The sequence below is a fragment of the Vicia villosa genome, unplaced genomic scaffold, assembly GCF_029867415.1.
Source record: "Vicia villosa cultivar HV-30 ecotype Madison, WI unplaced genomic scaffold, Vvil1.0 ctg.003594F_1_1, whole genome shotgun sequence".
NCBI lineage: Eukaryota > Viridiplantae > Streptophyta > Magnoliopsida > Fabales > Fabaceae > Vicia > Vicia villosa.
Window position 1 is genome coordinate 30,091 of NW_026706250.1, and position 10,030 is coordinate 40,120.

Sequence of the window (10,030 nt, forward strand, 5' to 3'; positions counted from 1 at the left end):
AATGACCCATGAAGGAAATTCTCAAGCAAAGGAGACTAAAGCTCTTGCTCTAATCCAGAAATATGAAGCCTTCAAGATGGAGGATGATGAAGACATTGAGAAGATGTTTTCAAGATTTCAAACTCTGACTGTTGGATTAAGAGTTCTGGACAAAGGCTACACCAAGGCTGATCATGTAAAGAAGATCATCAGAAGCTTACCTAGAAGATGGGGTCCAATGGTGACTGCATTCAAGATTGCCAAGAATCTGAATGAAGTTTCTTTGGAAGAGCTTATCAGTGCCTTGAGAAGCCATGAAATAGAGCTGGATGCAAACGAGCCTCAGAAGAAAGGTAAGTCTATTGCATTAAAATCTAATGTTAAAAAATGCACTAACGCTTTTCAGGCTAGAGAAGAAGATCCTGAAGAATCAGAATCTGAAGAAGAAGATGAACTGTCCATGATCTCCAGAAGGGTAAACCAACTCTGGAAGAGCAAGCAAAGGAAGTTCAGAGGCTTCGAAGTTCAAAGAGATTTGAACGTGGAGAATCTTCTGGTGACAGAAGATCTGACAAGAAGAAGGATGTCTGCTATGAGTGCAATGAGCCTGGACATTGCAAGAACGAGTGTCCAAAACTTCAGAAGGAAAATCCCAAGAAGAAGTTTCATAAGAAGAAAGGTCTTATGGCAACATGGGATGATTCTGAATCAGAATCAGAATCAGACTCTGAAGGAGAGCAGGCCAACTTTGCGCTGATGGCTACAGAAGATGATGGATCAGAATCAACATCAGAATCAGATTCTGAAGAGGTATTTTCTGAACTATCTAGAGAAGAGTTAGTTTCCAGTTTAACAGAACTTCTGGAACTCAAGGCTCATCTTAGTATCTGTCGCACCCCAATTTTTGCCCTATGTATTCCATTCATTTGGATGTGTCGCGCGCATTCATCATTCAATCATCACATCGTTGCATATCGGTTAAAGTAAAAAAAAATATAGCTTTTAATAGTTTAGATTAAATATTAATTTTAATTTTTAGTTTAGGTTTAATTTAGATTATTTTTTAGCTTTTATACTATTTTTATTTCTTATTCTAGATTTAAATTAGGTTAATTTTTTTAGTTTAAATTTATTTTAGATTAATTGTTATTTCATTTTTTTAACATATTATTATTATTATTATTTCATTTTTGTTTTGTTGTATATAAGTCAAAAAGAAAAAACAAAACAAAATAAGAAAATGGTCTTGTTTCACGTTTCCCTGCCCCACCACTTGTTCTGCTCCAAACACTGCACCATTGTGGTCCCAAATCTCTGCGGAAACAGTCCAAAAAAACCACATGCCAAACACAATAAGCCAAGACTTGCATTCAAAAGGTTCATACAAAAACCTGAAACAAGAAGGTGCTAAAGCAGAGCATCACATAAGTTCAAATTTCATCCCAAACTTCCCCCCAATTCTCAACCAAAACCCTAATCATCTCCCTATTTAAACCTCTCATCTTTCATTCATCAAGGGGGAGCCACACAAAAAAACACCAAACCTCTGCCAAAGTTCCTTTAACCTCACAACATCAACATTCAACCACCAACTCTCATCCCTCACACAGCAAACTCAGAACCTTACTCAAACCGCAAAAACCACACACACAGAAAGCACATACAGCCCTATCTCGCCTTCACTCAACAACAACGATCCGCAAGATCTCGTGAAGAAGAAGAAGTGAAACGCAAGGTCAGAGAGAAGATTCAAATACTGTACCTGAGCAGACTTATCACTCTGATCTGAAAGCTTCATCTCGGTTTGGATCCTTTAAATTTGTTATGCTTGTGCTAATATTCCATGCTTGACATGTAGTTGTTGTGGTTTCCTTGTGTGTGAACTTTAAACCATGATCAGCCTTTTCCTTTGTATTTTTTGTTTTCGTGTGAATGTTTGAACGACTGAGAGAGAGAGAGAGAGAGAGAGAGAATCGTGGGCGGTGGTGATTCGGTTTTGTTCTTCGTTTGAGAGTGAGGAAACGGCTGAGATTTGAAAGAGGGAAGCGACACCCTCTATTTTGTTTATTAGGTTTTTTTTAATTTTGTTAATTCATCTTGGGCCGATCTTATACCACACCCTGTTCCAGCGAGTTACCTCCCCCTGTACCGCATGTTTTGTTTTGATTATGATGATTTGGTCTTTGGGCCTTTAATCAACCAGCCCAGCGCCCAGTTCTTTATCCACACCACCCCTATTTTGTTTTTTAAAGCCCATTTTTATTGTTGTTTTGTTTTAATTGTTTTCTTATTATTATAATTATGATTTTGTTTATTCAAATAAAAATATAATATTAATATCGTGTAGTTTTAATCTTATTTCTATGATATAACAAAACACAAAAAATAATTGTATTATGTAGGCTTGTTAGATTTTAGTACTAAAAGATACCAAAAAACATTAAATTAATTTCAATTCAAAAACTAATAAATCTTGGTCCAATGCCAAGTCGTTTCAATAATTTTCTCGATCCAATGTCGAGTTTTCTTCTTCACAAAAATCTTTTTAAACTATACCGAAAGATCGAGTGACAAGAAGTGTACACCTCTTGAATACCTCGATTCTTTTGGGTTAAAACCTTTTTTTAAAAATCTTTCTTAATCAAATCAAAACGATCAAGTGACAAGAAGTGCACACCTCTTGAATACCTTGATCTTTTGAAACTAAAACACATTAATCAAAACAAAGTGATCAAGTGACAAGAATTGAACACCTCTTGAATACCTTGATCCTTTGAATCAAAACACACGAATCAAATCAAAGTGATCAAGTGACAAGAAGTGCACACCTCTTGAATACCTTGATCTTTTGAACTAAAACACTTTAATCAAACAAAGTGATCAAGTGACAAGAAGTGCACACCTCTTGAATACCTTGATCCTTTGAATCAAAACACATTAATCAAACCGAAAGATCCTGTGACAAGAAGTGCACACCTCTTGAATACCTTGATCTTTTGAACTAAAATCAATTAATTAACAAGGACAACAAGTGACAATGGGGCTCGCTCCTGTTCAATACCTTGGGTAAAGACGCGCAAGGTGAACACCTATGCTCAGTCCTTTGCTAAACGTCCGTAAACAAAACAACTTCAAATTTCATTCAAACCTTTTTGCCTTATGGCTTTTCATTTTAAAACTCTTTTCATAAATGAGACACTTAATCAATCTTCAATACGAACATAGTTCCACATGTGAAGATCGAATATCTTCCACTCGAATGCGATGATGGCCAAAATCTCGTCTTATCCTTGATTTAGTCATCCATTCTTGTAGTGATCTCATATCCATGTGCGCGTAGTATTTCCATTTGAAAGCGATCGAGTACCTCTCGCTAAAATCAACCAACAAACATTTCGTGGTTCTTTGTCCGAACTACGATTGCTCTGACTTTCCCATTGCACTAGGGAATACGTAGGCACAAGATACAAACGTCTTGGCGAGCATAATAATAAAAAATCATTTCTTTTTTCCTCATAATAATAAAAACCCTAAAAAACTTTTCTTTCATCTTTTCTCGATTAATAAGCTAAAGAATGCAAACACAAACACTAACACTCAAACACGAAACTAACTAAATGGGTCCCATCGAGTACGATGGAGGTGAGGGGGTGCTAACACCTTCCCCTTGCTTAACCGACTCCCGAACCCAAATTTGGTTACGAACGACCATCTTATCCATCCTTTTTCATTTCATGGGTTTTATCGATATTTTCCCTTTCCTCTTTGGAATAAATAAAGTTCGGTGGCGACTCTGTTGTACTTCGAGCGTGCGATTGCGCTCGAGTCACATTTTTACCGCTACAGAAAGTGGCGACTCTGCTGGGGATTAAAAATTCTAAGAGGGTCAACCCTATTTTAGTTGTTTTATGCTTGAGTGTTTACTTTTGTTTGTTCTTATATTCTTTATGCTTATTCTTATGCTCTTTATGTTTACTCTTGTGTTATATTTCTTTACTCTTGCTTTACTGCTTTTTATTTATTTCTGTATATACTCAATTGTGGGTATGGGAATGATATTTGAGTGAAGCTCTCAACCCGAGCTTTTGAAAAACAAGAGAAAAACATAAGTTAGGAGGTGGTTGTGTAGTTCTAGTCCCCAAGGTGAACACCTTGAATGGCTAATACGAGAACCCCACTTGGAGGAGACTTAGTCATGAAATTTGTCATAAGATGGTTCGCCCATCGCATGGCAGAAATCTGATTTCGTCGTTAACTCCAAGGACCTTTAGAACTCGTTCCATCTGTAGAGGTTATGTTATATCCAAAAACTATAGAGCTAACCTTGTGAGGGGATTCTTGGGTAAAAGAACCTAGAACTGTCTTATTATAATAAGCTTTCCTCAGTAAGTCCTGTTATCCATTTACACTTATCATTTTAATTCAGTCTTTGTATAGCATCATGTTGCATTCCATATCATATGACATTGCATCATTCCTACATGAAAAAATAAAAAATTCATGCATCGGCATTCATGCATTCAAGCGGTCAATAAAAGACTCATTCCGTCTGTCTTCATCCTCAAGTGGTATGTCTACCGTCATGTTGATTCCTCAACACATTGAACTAGAGGCATGAATATGAAGACTATGAAAGAACTTCAACGAGGCCAAGATTTGTTAAGAATACAAGTTATCCAATCGAAGAGCCAATATATCAGATAGGACTGTTCATCCTCGTCACTGATTATTTCACTAGGCCATGTTTCCTTACTGTTTGCAATTTCCTTGTTTGTACTGTGTGCTGCATTGAATGTTGTTTGTTTCAAAATGTTAATTTTAATGAAATGAGCATTGCATATTTGAATCAATCCATTTACATCCACTGTGTGTTTCTTTATGCTTTATCTTTAAAAAAAAAACAAAAAAAAATCTCTTGTTTACTTTCTCTATCAAACTTGTGTTTTATGCAAAGATAGGAGGGAGGATGATGAAAACAAAATACTCAAGTAGTTGAACTGTATGCTTTCAAATAGAACTTTGCTGATGATGTAAAGGCATTGTTTCAATCCCCAAACACTGGAGAAATAAGGAAGTTAATCCCTAGTCAACCCCTTTGAGCCTTCGAAGTTGGAGTTTCTTTTTTTAAACGAAAAAACCCGCAATTTTAACCTGGGGCAGGGTAGTTCTCAGTTAACTTACCTGTGCATTCAAATTCAAGATAATCATTAAGTACACCTTTCAATAAGGGTTTCGATCAAAAGTGACCAAGATGGTTATCATTAATCATTTTCAAGGAAGTCACTATCTTTCAAATACAAAAAATATTTCAAAAAAAGAGCCCGCTAAGTCAAAACCTACGAAGGAGACTTAGGCAAAATTGGGGCATCCCGCTGACTGTAATCCTAAAAAGAAACAGTTCAGGCAAAAGTTAGGGACATAAAGAAAAAAAGAGAAGTCAATAAATTCCTTGAACGACCACAAAATGTTGTGACTATCAAATGGAAGAAGTGACTGCCATCTCAGAGATTCCCTTGGCCTTTAAACCATCGCATGAATAGGTGCAAATCCGAAAGCCTTTTGGAACCTGAATGCATAATTTGAATTAACTGAGCGTAGGATTGGAAGATCATCACGAAGACATGGGTGGGTACAAATATACTTTTGAGCCTATATCCTTTGTTTCATAAACCGTGAACCAAACCACGTTACAACCTTCAAATGACCTAATTGAAGCAAGGTTTATTTTGAAAGCATACTACAACAAGGTTGCGTTAACCTGACTCCTAAAGATCTTTGCAAATCGTTTGTTTTACCATACCTTTTGCTTTATCCATCATTTTGAATGTCTAAACCATTGTGTTCAGACTTTTGATTCATTTTCTTTACATCAATAATATCATTCCTACAATGATTTTGATTTCAAAATATGTTTTGAGCATTGAATTAAAATTACCATTTTTGAATGAACATTTTATTTGTAAGTACTCATCTTCAAGGAAGTTCAAACAGTCAAGAGACTTGATTAGTGATCCTATCAGGGGCACGTTACTTCAAGATCATGTTATTCAAGACTTGTACTGGGGCATGTGTTCCTGACATTCATTTCAAGTACTGAGGCAACGATCAGATAACAATCACTCAATTAGGGGCAGTTTTCTTCAGCGATCCCCAAGCAGTTTAGCAGCCCTTCCCAAGAGGATCGTCAGTGTGACATAACAGAGTTGGAAATGTGCTTGTGTTGAGGAATCAGAATTCCAATCTACCCTCACAAAAAGAGTCTACCTCAGCTTTCATAACCAATTGCATCACATTGATCATTCATCACGCATAGAAAATTCATTATCATGCATGAAAACAAAATTCATGCTCATTTACATTCTTTCAAGGTCTCGTTGTTATCAAACATCTTACCTTGAGATCAAAGTCCAACTCACTTGGCATTTACCAAAGCGGTTTCGTCTTATATTCATCAGTACGTTAGCTGATAATGTCAATTTACTTTTATTTATCAGTACATTAGCTGATGTCATTCACCACTTGTTGCTATTATCAGTACATTAATTGATAATATGCACTTTCATTTCCCGTCATTAGTACATTAATTGATGCGGGACTTTCATCAGTACATTAGCTGATATCAAAAGTCTCCTGTTTTCTATCGTCAGTACATTAGCCGATGATTGATCATGGTTGTCCCATCCTTATCAGTACATTAGCTGGTATATGACTTCTCTTCGTCAGTACATTAACCGACGTCGGCCTCTTTCTTCTTGCCTTATCAGTACATTAACTGGTATAGGATTACCTTTCGTCGGTACATTAGCTGATGGCAATTCCCTTTTGTTTCCCTCATCAGTACATTAACTGATGCAGGTCAATTCGTTTCGCATCTCCAGTACATTAACTGATGATATCATCCTCCTTCCTTCTTCGGTACATTAACTGGGGTCGTGTGTCCTTTTCGTCTTTTGTCAGTACATTAACTGATAATAGATCTCATTTCCTTCAGTACATTAGTTGAAGTCGAAGTCGATATTCTCCTTTGCCTTCGTCAGTACACTAGCTGATATTGGTCCTTGTTTTTGTCCATTGCTCTTCGTAGATGCTATATTCCCCCACAGAGTTCAACATACGTCTCATATCATATTGCATTCAAAATAACAAAAAAAAAAGAGAGGGTCCATGCATTGCATATCATTTGCATATGAAGGACAAAAATTGTGTACTTTGTATTTAAGTATCTTCACATCTTCGATAGAAGAAACTTAAATAGGGGCATCTGTCGCACCCCAATTTTTGCCCTATGTATTCCATTCATTTGGATGTGTCGCACGCATTCATCATTCAATCATCACATCGTTGCATATCGGTTAAAGTAAAAAAAATATAGCTTTTAATAGTTTATATTAAATTTTAATTTTAATTTTTAGTTTAGGTTTAATTTAGATTATTTTTTAGCTTTTATACTATTTTTATTTCTTATTCTAGATTTAAATTAGGTTAATTTTTTTAGTTTAAATTTATTTTAGATTAATTGTTATTTCATTTTTTTTAACATATTATTATTATTATTATTATTATTATTTTATTTTTGTTTTGTTGTATATAAGTCAAAAAGAAAAAACAAAACAAAATAAGAAAATGGTCTTGTTTCACGTTTCCCTGCCCCACCACTTGTTCTGCTCCAAACACTGCACCATTGTGGTCCCAAATCTCTGCGGAAACAGTCCAAAAAAACCACATGCCAAACACAATAAGCCAAGACTTGCATTCAAAAGGTTCATACAAAAACCTGAAACAAGAAGGTGCTAAAGCAGAGCATCACATAAGTTCAAATTTCATCCCAAACTTCCCCCCAATTCTCAACCAAAACCCTAATCATCTCCCTATTTAAACCTCTCATCTTTCATTCATCAAGGGGGAGCCACACGAAAAAACACCAAACCTCTGCCAAAGTTCCTTTAACCTCACAACATCAACATTCAACCACCAACTCTCATCCCTCACACAGCAAACTCAGAACCTTACTCAAACCGCAAAAACCACACACACAGAAAGCACATACAGCCCTATCTCGCCTTCACTCAACAACAACGATCCGCAAGATCTCGTGAAGAAGAAGAAGTGAAACGCAAGGTCAGAGAGAAGATTCAAATACGGTGCCTGAGCAGACTTATCACTCTGATCTGAAAGCTTCATCTCGGTTTGGATCCTTTAAATTTGTTATGCTTGTGCTAATATTCCATGCTTGACATGTAGTTGTTGTGGTTTCCTTGTGTGTGAACTTTAAACCATGATCAGTCTTTTCCTTTGTATTTGTTGTTTTCGTGTGAATGTTTGAACAACTGAGAGAGAGAGAGAGAGAGAGAGAGAGAGAGAATCGATGGCGGTGGTGATTCGGTTTTGTTCTTCGTTTGAGAGTGAGGAAACGGCTGAGATTTGAAAGAGGGAAGCGACACCCTCTATTTTGTCTATTAGGTTTTTTTTAATTTTGTTAATTCATCTTGGGCCGATCTTATATCATATTGTGTGTAGCCCAAATCCAAATCATCGCTTACCACACCCTGTTCCAGCGAGTTACCTCCCCCTGTACCGCATGTTTTGTTTTGATTATGATGATTTGGTCTTTGGGCCTTTAATCAACCAGCCCAGCGCCCAGTTCTTTATCCACACCACCCCTATTTTGTTTTTTAAAGCCCATTTTTATTGTTGTTTTGTTTTAATTGTTTTCTTATTATTATAATTATGATTTTGTTTATTCAAATAAAAATATAATATTAATATCGTGTAGTTTTAATCTTATTTCTATGATATAACAAAACACAAAAAATAATTGTATTATGTAGGCTTGTTAGATTTTAGTACTAAAAAATACCAAAAAACATTAAATTAATTTCAATTCAAAAACTAATAAATCTTGGTCCAATGCCAAGTCGTTTCAATAATTTTCTCGATCCAATGTCGAGTTTTCTTCTTCAAAAAAATCTTTTTAAACTATACCGAAAGATCGAGTGACAAGAAGTGTACACCTCTTGAATACCTCGATTCTTTTGGGTTAAAACCTTTTTTTAAAAATCTTTCTTAATCAAATCAAAACGATCAAGTGACAAGAAGTGCACACCTCTTGAATACCTTGATCTTTTGAAACTAAAACACATTAATCAAAACAAAGTGATCAAGTGACAAGAATTGAACACCTCTTGAATACCTTGATCCTTTGAATCAAAACACATGAATCAAATCAAAGTGATCAAGTGACAAGAAGTGCACACCTCTTGAATACCTTGATCTTTTGAACTAAAACACTTTAATCAAACAAAGTGATCAAGTGACAAGAAGTGCACACCTCTTGAATACCTTGATCCTTTGAATCAAAACACATTAATCAAACCGAAAGATCCTGTGACAAGAAGTGCACACCTCTTGAATACCTTGATCTTTTGAACTAAAATCAATTAATTAACAAGGACAACAAGTGACAATGGGGCTCGCTCCTGTTCAATACCTTGGGTAAAGACGCGCTAGGTGAGCACCTATGCTCAATCATTTGCTAAACGTCCGTAAACAAAACAACTTCAAATTTCATTCAAACCTTTTTGCCTTATGGCTTTTCATTTTAAAACTCTTTTCATAAATGAGACACTTAATCAATCTTCAATACGAACATACTTCCACATGTGAAGATCGAATATCTTCCACTCGAATGCGATGATGGCCAAAATCTCGTCTTATCCTTGATTTAGTCATCCATTCTTGTAGTGATCTCATATCCATGTGCGCGTAGTATTTCCATTTGAAAGCGATCGAGTACCTCTCGCTAAAATCAACCAACAAACATTTCGTGGTTCTTTGTCCGAACTACGATTGCTCTGACTTTCCCATTGCACTAGGGAATACGTAGGCACAAGATACAAACGTCTTGGCGAGCATAATAATAAAAAATCATTTCTTTTTTCCTCATAATAATAAAAACCCTAAAAAACTTTTCTTTCATCTTTTCTCGATTAATAAGCTAAAGAACGCAAACACAAACACTAACACTCAAACACGAAACTAACTAAATGGGTCC